The sequence below is a fragment of the Protopterus annectens genome, chromosome 7.part0 (genome assembly GCF_019279795.1).
Source record: "Protopterus annectens isolate FY-2018-M chromosome 7.part0, PAN1.0, whole genome shotgun sequence".
NCBI lineage: Eukaryota > Metazoa > Chordata > Ceratodontiformes > Protopteridae > Protopterus > Protopterus annectens.
This window is the reverse complement of record NC_056739.1, coordinates 1,668,576,879-1,668,601,077: the sequence shown is the minus strand read 5'-3', so window position 1 is coordinate 1,668,601,077 and position 24,199 is coordinate 1,668,576,879.

Here is a 24,199-nt window from a genome sequence, read left to right as displayed (position 1 = left end):
AAACCGACAGCAGACCGGCAGTAGCACACATAACGCAAGATATGCCAGGTCCAGGAAAGCACAAATGAAAGTAGGCTGCAGGATGCACACCAGAAAATGGTAGGTGCAATGCGCAGAAATGTAAAGGGAAGGTCAAGAGGTAATCCACGGCAGGCAAATGTAATTCAACACCAAAGGCACCACAATAGTAGTTCCGGCAGTAAAACACATAACTTAACCTGTAGTTACGAACGTACATACACACCCTATGACATCATCGGTGTTCACAGCGCAATAGTATAAAGTGTGTAAGCACCCAACACACACCTGTGTATTCCCAAACACCGCACCATAGGTGTAAACACACGGGAACTTTTAAAATGTACATGTTGGGAGCTGCCATAGCTGTGATTCATCAGCATGTGTTAGAGACTGACGGTGTTGTGGAGGATGATGCCGACAACCACCGCAGGCCTCGGAGGAGAAGGAGAGTGTTCAGACCAAGGGTAACTTACCAGGGGCTACATGACCTGGAGATAGTAGAGTGTTACAGGGTGGACAGGGACATCTTACAGCAAATAGTGGAGCTGTGCTGGCCACGCCTGAGAACCAGAAACAACAGAGGGGAACCCATACCAGTGGACACGAAGGTATGTGTAAGCCTGCGAATACTGGCCACAGGTACCTTTCAAAGGCCAACTGGAGATATAATGGGTATCTCACAGGCATCAGCATCCAGGGTACTACACCAGTTCCTGGATGCCATGTTACCACATGCTAATGAGCAGATATACTTCCCCAGAACTCAGGAGGAGTTGGCCAGCAATATGTGTCACTTCCACCGTGTGGCACAATACCCGGAGGTACTGGGTGCGATAGACTGCACTGACATACAAATCAAGTCACCACCCGGTGAGCAGGGTATGCGCTACATAAACCGCAAGGGATTCCACTCCATCAACTGCCAGGTCGTGTGCAATGCCCAGGGCATTATCATGGATGTGTGTGCTGGCAGCCCTGGAAGCTACCATGACTCCCATATCTGGCATGCCTCACAGCTGTATCAGGTATTTGTCAGGGGGGACATCCCACATGGCCATCTCGTGGGGGATGCTGGCTATGCACTGGAGGCGTGGATGATGACTCCCATCAGAAATGCACACACAACCATGCAAGAACGCCATAATGAGGCACACGCACAAACCAGAATCATCATAGAACGTGTGTTCTGGATGCTGAAATCATGGTTCCGGTGCTTGGATACATCTGGTGGAGCCTTGCAGTACTCTCCAGGCACGTGTGCCCACATCGTCATAGTATGTGCCATGCTACATAATATGATCCTGTGGAAGCAGCTGCAGCAGGGACAAAATGGTGAAGGCCCTCATAGCCCACCACAATTGACAAGGCCAGTACAGGCACAGAGGGATTCAGACCATGAACACACTGTGCCAGCCCCAGTAGGCAGATGGAGGCATGCCCAATATGCCTACGCCTTGGCAAAGAGGGAACGTATAGCACATACTCTGACTGTGTAGGCCCCTATGGACTGACACCTCTCCACCTGCACACACAGTAAAATGGATGGCACACAAACATGACCACCTGTAAATTGTAATGTATAGGTGGCCCAATGTGTGACTCCTACATAGGCAGCCCTCAAACATTGTAAACACAACAGCCAGTGCAACACAGAATGCCAACCCCTGAACAGTACATGAGTCTTACAGCATATGGTGGTGCTGTGTGCCTGTCACGTTCCCCGCCAGATATAGATATAGATATATATATATATATATATATATATATATATATATATATATATATATATATATATATATAGATATATATAGATATATATATGTACACATATGCATGTATATAATACAGATAAAAAGGGCAATAGAGGGATATATGGTGATATAGATGGATTCAGCGATATCTGCAAATATGATAGATAGTCCAACGACATTCATAACATCATGGAGGTACAAATAAATAGGATACCGCCAACCATGGAATGTGTAACATTCCGACATGCGTAACCACGAGGCTGAAAGACCGATAGAACACAGTACCGGAACAGTACATCCGCGAGTAATAGTATGATGATATGAAGGGACGGTTAGTCACCGCTGATGGTGTCGCGGTCCACATAGGTACTGTGTTCAACTGTGTCTGTGAGTGCCGTAGTCTGTGTAAGTGTGCGTCGAGGGTGCCGTGTGCGTTTCTGTGTGACTGTAATGTGTGTGTGCGTCTGCAACATGTGTATGTTGGTGCCAAATCAGAGGCAGACCAGTATGGTAGGTGTGGGTATAGCTAGCCGTAGGCATACGGTTACTACCTGTACCACAGTAGGAGGGACATCCCCACCCTGGGCAGGTGTGTCCTGACATAAAACAGTACAAAGGGCAAATGTCCGAGATGGTAGAACATAAATATGTCCCATATATAATGTAACAGTCGTATTTAATAGTTATGCCTGTATGTAAGAAACTTAAATGTTACATGCAATATGATAAGTATCCAAAGTCACACAACAATAGGTATGTAGTGAGGATAAAAGTATGTGCTACCTGTGTACTGACCGTGGCTACGTGTTGGCCTGTAAACACCGCTTTGTGTCCCGCAAGTGTCCAACAATGACCATATGATAAGGTGGCAACCCATGGCAAACAGGCTCTTTTAACAACACAACCACAATGACTGCAAATATCTGGGACAGAAATACAAGGGATAGCTTTCACCTACACATATCCTCTGATATATCGCTGCAATTACGGAGGTATACAAGTAGCAAGCTCACCTGCAGACGATATAGAAACCAATTAACAATGGCCCAACGTACACTCCCATAACATAAGTCTACTAACTGTTAGCTCTCTAATCAGGGACGGAGCCCACACACACATATTTAAGGATTATGTAGAAATGCAAGGCCCCCAAACCGTATATGGTACGTACAACCACCGACATCCCCCACACTAGAAACTAAAGCAATACAAACTGTAATAGCAGCACAAACATCCAGTCAGTCAATTACATCTGCAGAACCCTCAACATACCATGTGAGAGACACAATTAAAGGTGACATGCAAAATTGCAGGCATTGTATAATGGAACAAACAGCCATGTTACAGGTATTGATTGCAATACTCCGTTATCAGACGTCGGGATGACAGGTACACCCACATGTTGAACCAAATACTCTACCTGTCACACACAATCCACGGGGACATGAATCCAAACTATACTTGTCTCCATGCATAGCAGTTGCAGTTACTCATAACAAAACACAATACAGACCGTCTCCCCGAAGGTAGGGCAAATAGGCAACGCCCAAGTGGAGAATCCAATTATACCACACTGTCGCCGCGTAATTGGCGAATGGAGTAGCTGCACAGCTGATATGCAAGTAATTAGTCACTCAGGAACACCAATTGGTGGGAAGAATCCACATGTTTCAGGTATCGACGTATATAAGGATGACTTGCCAGACATTCAAACCGTATGCTCATACCGAAAAACAGTTGAAACACTGTGAGAGAGATAGAAACGAAACGCCGTAACGATGACAAGGTATGTAGAATGCACGATATGTAAGGTTATGTATAGCATGATCTGTATTAATTAGTTTTACTGTATGTATAGCCTGGTTTGCATTAATTAAACGTGTCCGCAATGCATAAAGTGGGGAAAGGTATTTATGTAGTGATGTCTTGCTGAGCATACTAACGCTTGTAGAATCTGTGCGTCCAGCAGTGGGACACAAGGTACATAGCACAGACACCAGAAGGGATGCTACATGAGGCCATTAAACAGAACAATGCCATACAACCCACCATCAGTGGTAGGGTATGTCCAACAAGGACGTGCCATAGCAGGGGATAGTATATGTTGATCTACTGTCACAGCACGCATGTGTATGGGCAAATAACGTTAATGACATATGTAAGGTGGTCCCGATGTGCAAGTATGCTTTGCATTATGGGATACTATGTGAAATATGTGTAATGTATAGTATTATAGGTAGATATGACAGATATTCAACACAGCATAACAGGCATATCATGCATACCACAGGTATCGTCTATTGGTATGTACAATAACAGGATACATATGGCCTGTAGGTATGGGACATAGTAATAGCATGATAGCTAATCCAAATGGAAGGGCTACCAAGTAACCATGCGCAAAGGACAAGTAATAGCTGCACAGGTGCATAGTGGGGTACTATGCAGTCTGTCAAGTCCATGTGTAAGCACAACTACAGTGTTCACACTAGTGGCACCTCTCCAGGGTAGTGCCCTGTGAAGAGCAGAGCCAGGTGTCACCTGCACCACTGCACAGTACAGCCACTGCAGTGATCCCAGGCCTACATGTGTCTCCCAACCACCAAGGGAGGTATCACATGAACAGTGCTACTGAGTGTCCCTGCGTGATGTACAGAGGACTTATGTTCCACAGCATGGTGAGTGTCCGGTTTGGGAATGTAACCCAGAAGCACATCCCACTCATTGTGGCGTGTGTGCACATATCCATGAGCATGTTGCTCACAGTGGCCTCTGCTTATGTAGCGTATGAGGAGTATATCCATCAATAATGTTGTGGACATGGACCCTGTCTGATCAGCAGAGGTCACCCCTGAGTATGTAGTATGCAAATGTGTACAGATGTGGTGTCCGTAGTGCAGCTGCATATTGAAACTGTCAGAGCTCAGTAAACGTCATGGCGTGTTAATGTTGTGGCATGTAAAGCTGTAGCTGTTGTGTAAGGTACACCCTAAATGGGGTGGTGTACCCTTGAATGTGTGTAGATGTCTTGAGTTCAGAGGTACAATGGGTGCCTATGTACCAGTTACACACCCAGTACAGATAGGTGTGGCCACGTAGGAGGATATCCACACCACAGTGGCAATACAGTAACCACAGGAGTGGGTGCGACATATGTGTGTACTGCAAACATGTACAATGTGATATGTATGTAGGGGACCACCATCCATGTGATAGTCAGTGGGTGAATGGTGTAATGCAAAGGTGATGTGCATGCACCTTGTGTCATGCAGCTTGATGCCATGATAGTCATATTATGTATCTGTCACAGCGACATCCGTATGGTTGGAGTCAGTATCAGCTGGTGGAGCAATCATGGCGCTTGGTATGTAGGGGTTCTAAAGCTAGGCAGGGAAAGTCTCCTGTGCCAGCCTGTTCCACAGGGAAGCATATACTTAACATGAGGGGCCCTATGACTGAGGACCATGGTATGCCAAAGTACCTGACATGTAGTAGGTACTATGGTATGCTGGCCTCACTGTGTGTCCTGTCCATGAGCCACATAGCATAACATCCTGAGACACAGGGTACGATGTGCAGGTGGATATGTATGTTGTCAATACCAGAATGGGGAATGGTGCTGAAAGGCAATGAGAGGACAATGTAGGATGTGTGGACTCCAGTACCATCAGCAACTGCCCTGGTAACTGTATGAAAGGAGTCTACCATGTGTAGGGGCTATGCTCTGGCCTTAACAAGCCCAACCCGGGTGGCAGCAGAGGACGGGAGACCAACAATGTCTCTGAGAATGACGTCCTTGATGATGTGCCCCATAGCCATGCAGAACAGTCCAGTCAGGTGTGTAGGACTATAGTCCCACTCGTGCAATGCGATGCCACCTGTGTGCAGTGTGATAAATGCTGCTGTGTGCCATTCAGGGTCTACAATGTCTGAAACAAGGCCATTACTGAATATGGTGACCTAGTGGTGAGACATGTAATTCGGAGGTTGGTGGACATCACAGCCTGGGACGTTGGAAGGTGACATGGGGCCAGTGTCCCAGGACACATAGAGTATAGGTCAGCACTGTGTAGGTGTGACCACAGGGACACCACAATGTTCATGTATGGATTGCGGCCCTGTAGTGAGTGAGAGGGTGTACTGTCAGCATTGAATCCATCCTCCAGCATGTTGCCAACAATACCTGGGTCTGCAATGTTCCTGAGTGACTGTTGTATGTGACAGCAGATGTGGGTGTTGCCATCGAATACTGACATACCACCATAATGCCTGGTGGTACACCCGGAATGTGTGGCAGTCATGTTTACGTAGCTAGTCTTGGAGTATGTGATGAGGGACCCTGTGGCCCCACCACGGCTGACCAGTGAGCCACCCCACACATGGGAAAGTACACCACTGTGCAACAGCCTACACCTGTTGTTGTACATCATATGTCCATGGAACATGACCACCAGAGTGGCGTCTGTTATCTGGTGTGTACCATCATGGCTCTGTGTGGAATAGCATGATCCATGCAGTTGTGTACATGCTAATTAAGTGCACTGGGGTATGTGTCAGCATTTGTATGTGCATTGTCCATCTGCACGGGTGTCATGATGTTAACAACCGCTGTCAGCAGACGTCTGTAGTAGGTGTAGTAGTACACATGTACTGTGTATGCTGTGATGGGTGTGTTTCTGGGATGTGGCTAACACGGTAGATTAGCATATGTTCAGAATCCACCAATGAGGGGATAACCCCAGGTGTGTAACACCAGTCACATGGTGGTAGTGTTCATGCCAAAGGTAATGTAGGTCTTGGAGGTGGTGTGTATGTGTTGATCCAGCAGAGTGGAGGGTATGACTCATGGATGTGTCGGTACATGAGTGGCAATCCCAGTGAAGTGTGGGGTAGTGTCAGTCACACATCAGTAATAGCTGAGGCCCACTGTCCACTATACCACCATAGAAGGTATGTTACCCGTGGGGTATGATGTTGACTCTGTCGCTTGTTACAATGTGTATAGCGGTCCCGGACACAGTTAGTTGCACGTGGAGCACCTCTGATGCATTGTGCTAAGCAATTTGCCAGGATGTGTGCAAAACATAGTGGGATATGGGAACCCCTCAGCTGTGGGTGTGCCGGTCCAGGTATGTGCCTAGAAGGTATGGTCCGTCTATAACCTGTCATTGCAGGTGTGCTCTGCAGAGCCTACAGGCAGGTCCCAGTCACTGCAGAGATGTTGGAGTGGTGCATTATAAGGTGTGCCTTGCCTGTGTGCATCACAGGGGAAGATGCAAGCAATGTGTCACATGACCCCATGTCGCGCATGCCAGTTACCGCCCTGCCGGTGACAGTTATTGGAAACTGTGCAGGACAGGCAGTATAGAAGCAGCAAGAGCCTAGCATGTGAGCTGTTCTCCCAGGGCCGACAGGTGCAAGTCATCTGTGCCACAGCATTGTGTTTGACCAGGACAGTCATAGCGGACAGATACCACATACCTGTGGAATGACAATAGGAGCATAGGCAACTGTTGCAGTGACACAGTCAGTCACTGTACAGTGGTATCATGTCCAGACGAATGCAAAATGCTCCCCAGGGCTACCCTCAGGGCTATAAGACTGGTGAGCTATTGCATGTGCCTGCACACGTAGTCTGTGAAGTGGCATCACAGGGCAGTCACACTAACATGGCGAATGACAGACATATCGTACCTGGTGAGGTGTGGCATGGGTGCATAGGTTATGTTGCAGAAGCAGTTACCCGACAGCAAGATGTAAGCGACTAATGCCTTGTGTAGCCTGCTGTGTGGAACTGCAGTGTGACACCCTACAGAGTCAGCTATGACTGGTGTGTTGTGAATGTTATAACACACTATTGGCTGTATGTGGTGGGCACACATGAGTCTGTGGGCTATAAGCTGGTGATGTTGTCTTCCATGATGGGGGCTACCTCTGGTGCCTACAGTGAGTATGGAGACATACTGCACAGGTTGTCCTGGTAGGTGTGGCCAGTGGTGTAGATTATGTGAGACTATGTGATGGGTGGGTGTGTTGCGAATGTTACACATCCCCAAATGACTGTCAGGTGCAGTCAGGGTTGGCGACAGCATTACCCCCAGCCATAGCTGTCAGCCTTCTGTCCCCAAAATGAGGAACATTAGCCCTCATACAGTGTGACAAATAGGCGAAACGTGGAACACTTACAACTGGCTTACTAACAGCGTCAACTAGGAAGGGCATATGATGGCTAAAATAGGCTGGTCTTACGTATAAAACAGATATTCCAATGAATTAATATGATTCTCATCTATCTAGCCATGGCTAGCAGGTAAACTATGTACAACAATGAATGTGTGACAGACCCTTCCAATGTGGAACCTTGAGGAACATGCACCTTTTAGAACCCCAAATGAGGTAATGCTCCCGTAATGAGGTACACCTGAGAGCTATGGGCCCAGCACGGCTGCAGACATGCATCCCCCACAGGCTGTAGTGCCATATGTTGGGAAGTAAGCATTGAATGTGTACATGAGACAATTGCTCTATTGCCACATGTACGACATATCCCTCATATAGACAGGCAGTAGCACTGGTATGTAACAGTTGGACATGCCTGCATATACAACCATGTCCCACAGGATATGTGCGTTACATGTGTACAACAGCTGTCGTACCTTAAGCAAGCTGGGAAGTGAAGGAGAGCCAGTGTACCTGTGGGAAAAGGTGTGGAATGGGCTATAGTAATCAGTAGCTCATGACATGCTCACATGTTCTGAACAAGTGCCTAGCATGACCATACAATACAGATAGGGTGTTGGATAATATCGACCCACAAGAGGTGATGACAGTCATTTAGGGTGGCACCGCACTATAACCCTGCTGAGTATGGTGTGCATGTCCATGAACCATTAGCACTGTAGATGTTAGCAGTACAGATGAACAAGATAGCATGGATATTTGATTACAAATACCTTTGCATGTCACAGGTGTGTTCCACCAGTGGCTTGTTGACAGACCCACAACTACAAAAGGTGCAAGAGTGACATGTGCACAGCACATCTGTGTCAGATACAGTAGAACAGGGTTAATGTGTTGTACCCCACCCTCATTGTAGCCCATACCACACAGACAAATGTTAGGCATCTGTGTATGTAAGGCTGTGAATGGCCATGACCTATCAGTTTAGCTGTGTCAGTGTTGTGAACAACATACAGAATGGGCTGTGTGTGTGAGGTGTGTCACATATGTGCATAGTCTGATGGATGATACCAGCAGTGTCACCGCTAGGTGAACATCCCTGTACCCATAAACTGCTACCTAGGCTGTGGTCAACATTATGGACACTGTGTAAGGGATGGTGCTGTGCAGTGCACCCCTGACATGGTGACATCTCCAGGCCTCTTAGGTAGTCATCTGAGGTACCCATGTCATGTCAGGGTGCCATCCATGAGCACGGAGATCACTAGCCAGGCATATACAGCACTGTGGTGACCAATATTGGATCACATACCACCTGTAAGGGGTAATGGCTATGCATGGATGTGCGATAACAGCCTTCACAATCCACACCTCCACTATGCAGCATGCTGTCTACCTTGCAGAAGAACATTTGCTACACCATGATGATGGACATGCTTCATGTCCATATCCTGATCTATATGACATATGTCATGGACAGCCACCGTCCTAATACTAGGATCGCCACAGGCTGGACAGATCCCTGTGCCATATATGTGACATACTCCCGCCATACCATGCAACCCTGTCCATCAAAGCTGCAGATGTCATCCCAGTCATACATGGTGTGATGGCCGTATGGTAGATGTACTATCAACTGACTGGATCAGTAATGTGGCACTGATGCAGCTTGCGGTGGTACAATGGCCATCTGTAACAGTGTGGAAACCATGCCCGCACATGCTATGGTTGATGACCATCCCTGCGAATGTCGTCTGACTATCCATTGTCCCATGTCTATCACATGTGTAATACAGGCGATCCGTGTCAGGATGTTGAACAGTTGTACAGTGCTGTGTAGATGTATATGGCAAAACACATGCATGTACAGGTGTCCATGCATATGTGTGCATTGTCACTGCTCAAGTCCATTCCGGCTGTGTCTGTGTTGATATTTGACATATACACAGCATCCAGGTCAACAGCAGTACCGTGGACACATCGAGGCATGTGCAGATAGGTAAGAACACAAGTGCAGGCAAATAGACATGCCCACAGCAAGACAGCATTTACATGGAGTATGAACACTGTAATGAGGTGACACACATATATGGTGATGATATCCAATGCATAATGGGTGACGCGGTGACACAAACACGTCAGTTGTGTCAGTGTCATGGTGCTTTGCAAAGATAACTGTGCAGATGCAGTAGATGTCATAGAAATGTATGTGCAGCAGTATCTCTGTACATCTCTGAAACTGTGACCTGTCACCATCATTATGTTTTACAGATAATGCCCCGTACACGCCTCCCAGCATACACCCGCCAGGAGGATGATGTCCTCATCCCACAGCTCCATGACAACTATGACTTATTTTTCAGCCATGTGCCACAGCATGCCCAGCAGCGGGATGACCTGTGGCAGGATCTACGCAGGAGGGTGAATGATGTGGGTGGCCATAACCGCACCTACCAGCAGGTGCACAGACACTGCACGGACCTGATACGACATGCAAAACAGCGTGCCACTGCAATCGCCAGGGAACAAGGTGGAACAGGTGGTGGGCCACCAACCCAGCCCCCACTCACACACACCGAGGAGCTACTGGCCAGTCTGGGGACACCCAGAGAACAGCATCCAGAAACACTAGCTGCCATCGTGGAGGTGGGTGTCTCCCAACCAATGAGCCTGGAGTTGCCTGGTAAGTCAGTAAAGCACATATGGCTATTATATCCCATGTAGTTGCATGTGTCACTGTACATAATGTAAAGTAACAACATATGCCAGGTATGTGGACACACATGCTGCATAGTACAGTATGCTACGTTGTGTATGCACACATGTGCATACTATATGCTATTACACAGGTGAATGTGTGCACATGCAAACTGCAACCTGTGGCTGTCATACAGTCATGGATAATGTTCATACTGGTGTGTCACCCCTATACAGGTACCTCTGGCGTGCGACAGACATGGGTCCGTTGCAGGTGAGACTGTCATCAGTATCAGGCATGTTACAGTGTAGATCTATTTGCCATGTGGCCAGTTAACACTTGCACACCTGATGTTTGTTCTAGTCACGATATGCAGGTTGCACCACCATGCATTCACACATGCCACCCATGTGCAATATATGCAAACGTAATGATACACAGACTTGAAACCACAGTACTTGTTATTGCGACATGTGTGGTCAGCTGTGCATACAATGGTGGAGGTGTTCTACAATGGAGGCATATGTAGTATGCATTGGAACAACATGTGTGGTACGCACACAGTACCACACAGTGAGCTGTGATATGGGCAGCCCACAAGTGTCACCATTGTGTCATATGCCCCTGCATCGGGTGCACACATTGTGATGTGCCACCTGACATATCCCAGACATGTAGTGTTCTGTCTGCAATATTGTCACACTATCACATGACCTATACCCCACATACCAAACATACAACCCGTTGTCTGCATAGACCTGTGGAATGTGACATATCTGACATGTATGGGTGTATGTCATATGGGACCACACAGACATGTGGAGAAGATGCCCATCACACACAATTAGCCACCACATGTGCACACATGGCCATGTGGGATGGCCAGAGACATGTAGCCACACAGTACATGGGATGTGTATACACCCTGTTGCACATTGTCCACACATGGTCCAATTATAGCCTTAGTTGACCGATTATACAGTTGATGTGGTACAGTGGACAACCTAAAAGCCTGTGCACAGCTACTGGAGGTGTCACTGAAGTCTACCATATACGATCTGTCGAACATCACGACTGTGTTGCAGTTATGGCTATGCAATGTGTACATATTATGCATTCTACAGCAACATACATGCCTCATGTTGCCATGCAATGGCACAGTGTCTGTACTTCACACTGTATAGCAATGTAGATGGCTCATACTACCCTCCCGTGCTCATGCACATTTGCTAAACATGCATACTATCTGTAGGGCATACACACAACACTGCAATGTGAAGCCCATTATGATGCTGTACATGTGTCAGGACACCATTGTGTCAAACATGTATGTATGTTAATGCACATGTCAGCAAATTACATGTCAAGGTCACGTCAGACATGTGTACTGTTATCCTGTTCTGGCCCACATGGTGTATCACGGAGATGCATGCATACTACCATGATTGTGTGAACTGCATGGCTACTGATATGACACCTGCTTGCTGTAGTGTGCACCCCAGGGAGGTATGCTTACTAACACTATTAATGTCTGAGCTGCATGCCCTCTGTTCTATCGCAGGCATGCTGCATGCCATCTGACAAATCACATGCATGGTGTGTCTGTGTGTGTGTGTGTGTGTGTGTGTGTGTGTGTGTGTGTGTCTGTGTGTGTGTGTCTGTGTGTGTGTGTGTGTGTGTCTGTGTGTGTGTCTGTGTGTGTGTGTGTGTGTGTGTGTGTGTGTCTGTGTGTGTGTGTGTGTGTGTGTGTGTGTGTGTGTGTGTGTGTGTGTGTGTGTGTGTGTGTGTGTGTGTGTGTGTGTGTGTCTATTGTACTTTACAGTATTTCTTTGCATTCACAGGTGATGTAGGTGTGTTACCCTCCTGCGGTCCATCTGATGTTAGTGTCCACACAGATACTAGCGGTGATGAACATATGCATGAGGTACAGGCAGGGTTGTCAGGGGCTGAATCTATGCCACTGGTTACCATCCCAGCTATGTCCCCCTCTTCCCCGCACACAGTTCTGCTGCCAACACATACCCCATCACCGGTGGCCATAGAGGAAGGACAGTCAGCGTCTGTTGGCGTGGAACAGGAATGTGTGGTGGCTACAGAAGGTGTGTCTACACACCATGGTGTCAGTGTAATGACTGCAGATGTGCCACACAGGCATGTGGCCAGTGCTGCTCGTAGGAGGACCTCTGGCAGACATGCACCTGCAGGACAGAGCGCAGCAGCTGGTATCACCAGACGCATGTTCCAGACAGTAATGGAGGCACAGGCACGTGCTGAACAGCAGAACAGAGAAGGGCAGAGGCTGCAGAGGGCTGCTATCCATACCCTAAATGACAACATCCAGGCATTGGCAAATGCTCAACAGCAGATTGCTAATGTTCTGGATAGGTGACTAGGTGAAATGGTCGGAATCCTTGACTGAGGCATGGCAATCCGCAAGTGGGAGCTGTCTGTGCTGGAACACCTGGTAGGAGTGAGGCATAGGCCACGTGGACGTAGGCCAGCAACACCACCTAGTGTAGGTCAACGTGACCGTGCCACCTCACATGCCCGCTCCCATAGTGCCAGTAGCAGTAGCAGTGCAGCTGCTGCTGCGCTGTCAACACCAGGACACAGCAGGCCATGTGGACGTGGCCCTGGACGGTCTCAGTGGGGACACGTTTCCAGCGGACATGTGTCATCGGACAGTAGCCACTCTGTACCTCCACCTGGTAGTGCCCGTGCAACCCCAGGCAGGCACAGGTCACATGGCCGTGGACAGACACAATGAGCTGTACAACCTGCACTGTACAATCTGGGGCTGTCAATTATACCCCGTGTAGGCATCACAAATGGCAGAACTGTGTACACACATACATGCACACAGCAAACACAACTGTAGGGCTCCACAACATCCACATGCATTCTGCACAGATATGTCCAGTCAACTCACCAGCCCTTACACACACATGATGTTATCCATTGGTGCAGCCTATGCCCCTGGCAAACATATCACCCTGTGCATATGATGAATCCTGTGCCACATCCCTGTCATCCACACCATCAGTGCAGGGTTATGCACAGATATTCTGATGCACAGGGTGAACAGCATAGTGAGAGGTGTATGTAATACCTGTGTATGCATAGTGAGGGATGTGTATGTTGCAGTGGTTGTGTGCAGCCTATGCCCCTGGCAAACATATCACCCTGTTCATTTGATAAAGCCTGTGCCGCATCCCTGTCATCCACACCATCGGTGCAGGGTTATGCACAAATATTCTGATGCACAGGGTGAACAGCATAGTGAGAGGTGTATGTAATACCTGTCTATGCATAGTGAGGGATGTGTATGTTGCAGTGGTTGTGTGTGAATACTGAGTTGTGTATGTGACATAGGTTGTGTACTGTCGACATGCACCAGTCACACCATGTAGTGCAGGTGCAGCATGCATTGTGATGTGTTCACGGTATGTGTCTCTGTTACATCTGTAGCACCATGTTGGTTGTGATACCCTGGTACCCTCCTATGGTGTACTTGCATGTGCCTACAGGTAGCAGTGTTTGCAGTCCCCCAAGTGTAACTGTGGAGTACACACAGGCACGTCTGGCAATATCAGCATGCTACATGTACCCTCATCCTGACTGTTGGACACACAAACATGACACAGATGTCCGCACATATACTGCACCTGACGCATGTGGTCGGTGCCACAGGCTACACTGGACGGAGACGTGACATACATAGCAGGACACATTACAGGTATGGTGACATGGTGCAGAGGTTGTACATAGCGGCCTGGCCAATGATGATGTGAGGTGTCACTTGGTAGCTGGAGGCCACACTGTTCAGCAGTAGGACCCATAACAGTACGTGAACATGGCCGCAGTCACGGGGTGAACACCACTATAACGCACACCCCATAGAATGCAGCTGGGGACCCTTGCCTGTGTGGTGATCACCCTCACAGTACTATGCACCCACACGAAGTGTCACAGAGAAGGGACATGCACAGGTAGCCAGTATGGCTGGGACCTATGGCATCAACAGGGTTGTGCAATGCATCACCATTACGGGTTAGTCAACACGTGGGGCCAGTGATAATTTCCCACCGTATATTAGCATACACACTCACACCAAGCACCAGACATACATACAGACACACACACACTGTGGTGACCACACATGTGTATACGGACAGCTGATGTGTGTGATGCACATCACTGGCGAACGTCATGCTTCCCACACTGACATATGTACAGTTCTCTACAATGGTGTACAGGGATGTGTAGCAACTGGGACATATTCACCGCGATATGTGGCATCCCTGGTCACACATTCGGACACACATGGCAGTGCTGGGAATGATACACCAGCCATATGATGACACATTTGCTGGACATGCAGCGGTATTGATTGCATTATGTGTACCAACGCTATATCTGGCAAATGTGCTGCTATATACACACAGGAGGTTGTAGGTGTTACAGGTGCCATATGACATATAGTTGTTAACACCTGACCGCTGTGCATGCATTATGTCAGCACCGTCATGTAACAGCGACATAGCGTACAGTTAGCACATGGCATGATAGGATGGTGTGTGACACAACTGTGAGCCACCCCCTGCACACATATATCTAGGCAGGTGGTTCACCACGTTATGTACACACATCCCTCCATACGTGCTGTTTGTATGTCATCGTATACAGATGTCAATGATGGGTCTGCATTGCGTCTGCATGTCGTAGGTAGGTGCAACTATGTTACGGACATCGGCCACTGCACATGCATGTTTGCTGCATGCACAGTACACATGTCACATGTGTCTCATGTTGCCATGTTTGTATGCATTGCTATTGTTGGACATCTGTGTTGACATGCATAACACATGGACTGCGGTATGATATCATGGGTGTCACAGGTGACCAGTACAAGGGTATGTGTCCCGGTCAACACTGCTACCCCCTGTAGTGTGAGCATTCAACAGACATGGGCCTACCTTCAATTCACATGTGTAGCATTGATTATTCCAGTGTTATGCACGAGGTACATCAAAGGCCATGTATGTATGTGTTGTGTGTGCAGTCCATGCACACATCCACACAATCACATGTATGACATACCCAGACGTGTGTTCATTGGTGTACAGCAACAGTCAGGTGTCATAGCTGTGTAAGGGCCATGATATGTCTTGAGCCGACCTGTTCATGTATACTGGTATCATTGCAATGCATAACACCTGTTGGATCCCTGTTGGTACATGTGTACTCTGCACAGCTGGTGTATACCACTGTACAGCCCAGTGGTCATGTATCACATGGTGTTGTGGGACCGTAAGGCTGTGTAGTGCTGCACCAATGACATGGTGCTGACTTGACAGCTACAGTGTACACTGCAGTGTGTACATGTGTGACCTGCACCTGTGACAGCTGTGATGGCAGCTGTGTGTGTGTACAGGTCACTGCATGTGTGACCGCCCTGTGCTTGAGGGCAGTTATACCTTACTGTGCCCTTCTGTGTGTACACTCCATCTGCATGCAAGATTGCCCTTTGCAACTAAGTGTGTGAGCATGCCCAGTACGCCGTTGTGTAGATGGACACACAGTACATTCCACACTGCGCCCCTCCGTGATTAGACTCTGTGTGCATGCAAGATGGCCCTTTGCAACAGCTAAGTGTGTGAGCATGCCCAGTACCTGTGTAGATGGACACACAGTACATTCCACACTGCACCCCTCCGTGATTAGACTCCGTGTGCATGCAAGATGGCCCTTTGCAACAGCTAAGTGTGTGAGCATGCCCAGTACGCCATTGTGTAGATGGGCACACAGTACATTCCACACTGCGTGCCTCCGTGATTAGACTCCGTGCATGCAAGATGGCCCTTTGCAACAGCTAAGTGTGTGAGCATGCCCAGTACGCGCTGTGTAGACGGACACACAGTACATTCCACACTGCACCCCTCCGTGATTAGACTCCGTGTGCATGCAAGATAGCCCTTTGCAACAGCTAAGTGTGTGAGCATGCCCAGTACGCCTGTGTAGATGGGCACACAGTACATTCCACACTGCCCTCCGTGATTAGACTCCGTGTGCATGCAAGATGGCCCTTTGCAACAGCTAAGTGTGTGAGCATGCCCAATATGCCGTTGTAGATGGACACACAGTACATTCCACACTGTGCCCCTCCGTGATTAGACTCCGTGTGCATGCAATATGGCCCTTTGCAACAGCTAAGTGTGTGAGCATGCCCAGTACGCCGTTGTGTAGATGGACACACAGTACATTCCACACTGCGCCCCTCCATGATTAGACTCCGTGTGCATGCAAGATGGCCCTTTGCAACAGCTAAGTGTGTGAGCATGCCCAGTACGCCATTGTGTAGATGGGCACACAGTACATTCCAAACAGACGTGTGATACTAAGCGTGTGGGCATGGCCATTGACATCCTGTATAGCCATGGTGGTCATCCAGGCACCAGATGTCCAATTTCAATGTCACGATGGATGCCTACATTGAACACACTTGTTGCTCTCTCGAAGGGTGTACTGTCTGTGGCGCATCCCGTATCTATTCCGTGTTGTTGTGCTCCGTAGATATTTAGTTGGCCTGTTGACAGCACTGGCGTGTTTGTGTACATCTACCTTGGGATGGTAATATGCTTTCAGACCGCTCACTCTCTAAACATTCCCTATCGGCATCTTTGCCTTTGCGGATGATGTCATCCACCTAGAAGTATGCCTCTGGGAGTGCTGTGTTCAGTAATCCCAGTAGCGTGTTCTGTAAATGCGTAATGCTGTAGTGTGTTAGAGTAGGTAGGTGTATGTTCAACTCCTGGCCCTTCCAGGTGTGTGTGTGTGTGTGTGTGTGTGTGTGTGTGTGTGTGTGTGTGTGTGTGTGTGTTTTCAGCTGCCTGGGGACACAGTAATGCTTTTAGATGCCTCACAACACATACATTTCCTATCGGCATCTTTGCCTTTGCGGATGATGTCACCCACCTAGAAGTATGCCTCTGAGAGTGCGGTGTTCAGTAATCTCGGTAGCGCGTTCTGTAAATGCGTAATGCTGTAGTGTGTTAGAGTAGGTAGGTGTGTGTTCAACTCCCGCCCCTTCCAAGTGTGTGTGTGTGCATGTGTTTCCAGCTGCCTGGGGACACAGTAATGCTTTTAGATGCCTCACAACACATACATTCCCTATCGGCATCTTTGCCTTTGTGGATGATGTCACCCACCTAGAAGTATGCCTCTGAGAGTGCTGTGTTCAGTAATCTCGGTAGCGTGTTCTGTAAATGCGTAATGCTGTAGTGTGTTAGAGTAGGTAGGTGTGTATTCAACTCCTGGCCCTTCCAAGTGTGTGCGTGTGTGTGTGCGTGTGTTTCCAGCTGCCTGGGGACACAGTAATGCTTTTAGATGCCTCACAACACATACATTCCCTATCGGCGTCTTTGCCTTTGCGGATGATGTCACCCACCTAGAAGTATGCCTCTGAGAGTGCTGTGTTCAGTAATCTCGGTAGCGCGTTCTGTAAATGCGTAATGCTGTAGTGTGTTAGAGTAGGTATGTGTGTGTTCAACTCCCGGCCCTTCCAAGTGTGTGTGTGTGTGTGTGTGTGTGTGTGTGTGTTTCCAGCTGCCTGGGGACACAGTAATGCTTTTAGATGCCTCACAACACATACATTCCCTATCGGCGTCTTTGCCTTTACGGATGATGTCACCCACCTAGAAGTATGCCTCTGAGAGTGCTGTGTTCAGTAATCTCGGTAGCGTTTTCTGTAAATGCGTAATGCTGTAGTGTGTTAGAGTAGGTAGGTGTGTGTTCAACTCCCGGCCCTTCCAAGTGTGTGTGTGTGTGCGTGTGTTTCCAGCTGCCTGGGGACACAGTAATGCTTTTAGATGCCTCACAACACATACATTCCCTATCGGCGTCTTTGCCTTTGCAGATGATGTCACCCACCTAGAAGTATGCCTCTGGGAGTGCTGTGTTCAGTAGTCTCGGTAGCGCGTTCTGTAAATGCATCATGCTGTAGTGTGATAGGGTAGTTAGGTGTAAGTTCGATTCCCAGGCCTGCCAGATGTGTGTGTGTGTGTGTGTGCATGCTCCCGTCTGCCTGGGGACTCAGGTTATGCTTTTAGACGCTTCGCAACACAGATGTATCCTGCTGCTGTCTTTGTCTTTGCGGATGTTGACACGCACCTAGTAGAATGCCTGTGTGTCTGCTGTGTTTAGTAGTCTCAGTAGCGTGTTCTGTAAATGAATCATGCTGTAGTGTGATAGGGTAGTCATGTGTAGGTTCGATTACCAGTCCTGCCACATGTGTGTGTGTGTGTATGTCTGTATCTCTCTCTCTCTCTCTATATATATATATATATATATATATATATATATATATATATAAGCTATTTTCTGCCCATAACCCTGCTCTTGCATGGACAGCTGACTGTTTCATGTATCGCATATTTGCATAGCTTTCACATACCAATGAGGTATGTTGCAACTCCCAACATTGTCCATGCAACGTCCGTGTTATGGGCAGTGTTACACGCCCTTACAGGCGTTTGCTGTATATCTTGGCAGACATCTATCCTTGCTGTACTTTCACTGTACTCGTACACGCCGGAGGCTTCATGTATCACGGCCTAGTTTTGATGTGTGTATGTCTGTTTGTGCTGTGTGCATGGCTGTGGGTATGTCCCAGTATCATCATTTGTAAAGATGACAGCCCTAAAGGTTCTTCATGTAGACTGCTGTGTCATTTGACATGTCAGCACATACCTGCGGACAGTACTGCACGTCCTACTGCAGCGCATTTCATACCTTCTGCGTTATCTTGCAGTCGATATTGCTGTTTCCTCACACATGTATCTGTTTCTGTTCATACCACTCCACCTCCTAGAGCAAGTTGCTGGACAAGGCCTTATCTGATAGTGGAACACATAGTGGCAGTATTGACATGTTGCTCTTACAAACGTAAATAGTTTACACAATAATAGGTTTTGCATTAGTATGGCTTTTCTGTCGGATTTGGTGTCTTACGCACATGTTTGTCATTATTTCAAGTCTTCATTTATCATGGAAGTGCCAGAATGTTACTGTTACGTGGAACACACCAAACATATGAGGCAGAACTCTGCACATTCATCGTAAATCTGTACAGTTGCGGAGTATGTGTCTGTAACAAAATATCAACTTTCTGACACCAATACACACACTGTATGGCGGCATCACAGGCCACATGCCATTACATTTATATTGCTCGACACACTCACCCAGACAGTTGTATTCCTCACACAGGCCAACAGCTGCTTATCCACACTAATTGGTCTATCATGTACCGTATGTGTGCACCGGTATTTGCGCTTTCCGTCAGTGGCAGAGCTCACGTATGTGTCCGGGGGACTGGACATTGTTACGGTGACACTGCATGACACCCTGAGGGACACATTATGTTTGTGTCTATTAACCTTCCACATTGACATTCACAGGGCATACGTTGTCATTCACATTTGTCGGTGTACATGCGTGTGACTTGTACATGTTTTCTCATTTGTCCTGATGTCTTTCTTCTCATCTGTCCACCTAGTATCACTAGTTCTGTACATGTATTTTGGACAGGTTACCTTCATACCCCTAACCTGTACACATTATGGGTAAACGGCCTGACGTTTGACCTTGTTACATTTGTCATAGTGATGTGCCTTTCTGGTAAATTGCTGGCAAGGCATTACGGACTGTGCAGTAGATAATAGTGACTGACATTTCCATTACATGATTAGTAACACTCATAACATCCATATTCATGGGTATGCCAGTATTCTCACAACGTTCTGACTTTGTCTGGGGTATATCTAATATAGTCCCTATTTGTATTTCATGTACTATGCCTTAGTGCAGCTGTGTTATTCTGACAGTTTGCCAGTTATGGGTACCATCTTGGTCGTACGCATGTCCATCCATGATAATCGCCTACATGACACTGATATAGGGCCCTACATATTGCCAAAATGGTTTCCGCAATATCCAGTTGATGGTTTGCCCCATTATTGAGAATATAGGCGTGTGCTATACCCACATCACTCCCACGGGGCGGGCCTACGAAATCCCTGCCAAACAACACCTAGGTCAATTTCTGCATACCCATGATTCCCATACCTGACAACCCTCTACAGTACCCATTACACATGTTTAATGTGTGCGTTACTGAAGTGTGGAGACACTTATATGCACTCCCCACTCTCCGGATATCAGTTCGTACGTCATACATTCTATCGACACATGTGTCATCACCCTTGCACCTGATACTGTTGCATGTACAGCTATTTCGTATTTGCTGCGGTCACTTCTTTTGTGTCAATGTCGGTTGACACTACGTATTTCAATTTATGGAGTCCTGCAATGGACATCTATCTGCATGTTTAAAGTGTGGAACTTGCTGGACTGTCACTTTCTGGCCAATGTTTTTGAATGCTGCGGTTTATTCACCTTTCCTGCATGTCTGTTTGTCTACCCATATTAGATATAATGTCGCCTATTTATGTACATATGTCATATCTACGGGACATAAGTCTGTTGTGTATACATATATACATGTACAATCCTCATTTCATAACTTGCTTTGGTTTACGTCTGTGGATTATGTGTATACACATATATCTATATCCATACCATACCTTTACACTATACAGATTGTCACAGAGTGTACAGCTGCTTGCCCCTTTATCTTCGCTGTGTTTTACATAAACCTGTGTCTATCTGGCAATGTAGTGGCATTTCATTTGAGACTTACGGTGGGGATTTCTGGCAAGCAGTTCAGGTTACGACTGCATACCCTTCAGAGAATCCATGCTACTGACACACCCGTTATTCTATCCACTTTCTATGTTTATTCTGGCACATATCTGGGGTTTGTCCCTATTTGTACTGGTAGTTTGCATGGCTTCGTCCGGTTTCATACTTTACGAGGTTAACGGGTTTGAGCCATGTATAACTAACGTGGGGGAAACAGCATTCATTTACTATGCTGTGAGCGGATCACACACGCACAGGCGCACTTGCATTTCCTTATTGTGGGTTACGCGCGGGCACGCATACATATCCTTATTGTGGGTTACATATGTTTACTAAGTCTTTGTGCTTACGTGGGCTTTATTACTTGTGACAGTACCAGTAATTATCTGTAATCCGGTTAATGGACGCCATGAAACACACGTTCACCTTTACATATTTAACTGTCTGCACAGCACAGACGCATTCATTACACTTTCACATTATATGTGCTGTAGTCGTTGTTCAACTGGGACTGCATTCACATTGGCCGGATGCTGTAACCTGTATACGTTTGGTGTTCTGACTCATTTATATGCATACCCATAGTACATAGCTACATTAACATATGCCTCACTGCTTCACTTACGTCACAGGCATCCATTCTCCTGCTGGGAAAAATGCGGTACTACATGTTACACATTCCCTATTCCCTACTGCTCTGGACCCAAGCTGCATATTTCATCACTGCAGGGATATTCAGAACCCAAAGGCTTATATTCCTGACACATACAGGTCTTTAATTGTCAGGGTGTTCATGTGGTGATCTGGGTTTAGGCTTGTCCGACTGGTGAACAGAACTGCCCTGACCGTGTTCAAATGTCAGACAAAGCACATGGACAGGGATTGTCCATTTTAAACATTTAATCTGTTTACAGACACATGTGTTTGGGCACCTGTCAGCAGCTTATGATGTTGGCAATACATAATATGGGTGGGGGTGGTTACGATACATAATCCACGGTGAGTGGTGTTCCCATTCACATTTGACTATTTCCTGTAGTCATTCTTACGAGGGTTATTATTTTGCACATGACGTAACTATGAATTAACTACGGGTATGCAGTAGTACAGTCAACATATGTGACGGTTTGTTACAGTATATATGTACGGACCTCTGTAATACTGGGGACTACCCCACATCCTTCACAACATTTCCTGCTTATGTACATACTATTATTCAGTGAACTTTCGAAGCTTGTGAGAGCAGTAATTACATCTGTCCCTATTTGTCCACCCATCCTTTTAGGCTTTGTCCAGATTTTGTTGCTGTAATAGGTTGAGAGGTGGTGTCGGTATGTGATTGAGTTGAATATATACTGTCGATAATTCAGTGGGGAGTTGGGTTACCACTTGTTCCTCTTCATGAGGGGAGGTCCCACTTTGGACAGTTATGTCCTGCAACAAAACCTAAGACATGGCAAATGTCCTGTGATTTTAAGACAATAATATATTTCTTATTTTCTGTACTAGTTGCATGATACAGGTATTTTGTATCTGGTACACATAACTATTATTTGGGATAGCATAAGCTATTCAAATGCTATGGCATAAGCTTTTATCTTGGCATACACGTGTAATTCTGTCCTTTGCACTGGCCGGGGTATGTTTTATCCTGCAAATTCTCACATTTCTACAAGGGATGTCCCACCTTGGCCATCTGAACAGGTGGCAACCCTAGTGGGGTGACCTGCATGGTGGACAGCTGTTCCATCCTGCGTAGTATGAATTGCATGTCTGTGTAGAAACTGAACAGTACCGTGACTACACATACATGTTTTGTCCAGATGTGTACAGTAATGGACACTGTGGCATGTAAACAACTCTGAGGTTTCAACAGGTTACATATCCCACGCAGGATGTACACACATTTTGCCGTAACATTAACGCGCGGGCATTTGGATTTACGTACCTGTGATGGGATGTTTACAATCGTGGGATACATATTTGCAATCCGGACGCTGCCTAGGACGATACTTCCTACTACATGTGGGGAATACTCGCTATGTGCAGGTGTACGGATGCGCAAGGCTGGTAGCTGGATTTGGTGGACATTCGGACATGGGTGCAGGTTATGTGCTATACTGGGGTTGTTGCGTATTGCATTTGCATGCATGGGTTCTACTTTTGGATATCCCGGTTCCACATATAGCATCCTATATGTATGTGACGGTTATGTTCCTGTTCATGTGTATAGCACATTTTAATATACATATGTTTGTTTGTGTTTGGTATACAATTTGGACTGTCAGGTTTCTTTATGGTTGTTATATAGCCACAACTGCCCTGCTGTGTACTATCACTACCACTGTGGGACTGCTGGTGACCATACCCATGGGGCTAGATGTGTGTATTTGCGGCGCGCTGACATGATGCGCTTCACTTCCACTGGGTGTAACTTCTGACAGTGCAGTACATTACGGACACACGATTTTAAATATCATTTGTTCCATGGACAGAAACTTATATTATGTTGCGTGCATTTCTGTTTGGTTCTCCATTTTGTGTGGCCGGGAACTGTCTTGCATACTTTGCATACGTTTCATTATCCACGGACACTGATAGGTGCGATTACTATTGCAGGCAGGCTATAATATTCAGCAGTTTAGGTTGCTCATCGTCAGCCAACATTGACACGTCTCCAGGCGCAGCTTAGTAATGCCCCATGCACTCGCGCACGTGTCCTATGCACGTGGATGTGGTAGCGGCGCACCTTCATTAATATGCATATGGCGCTACTACACCATTTATA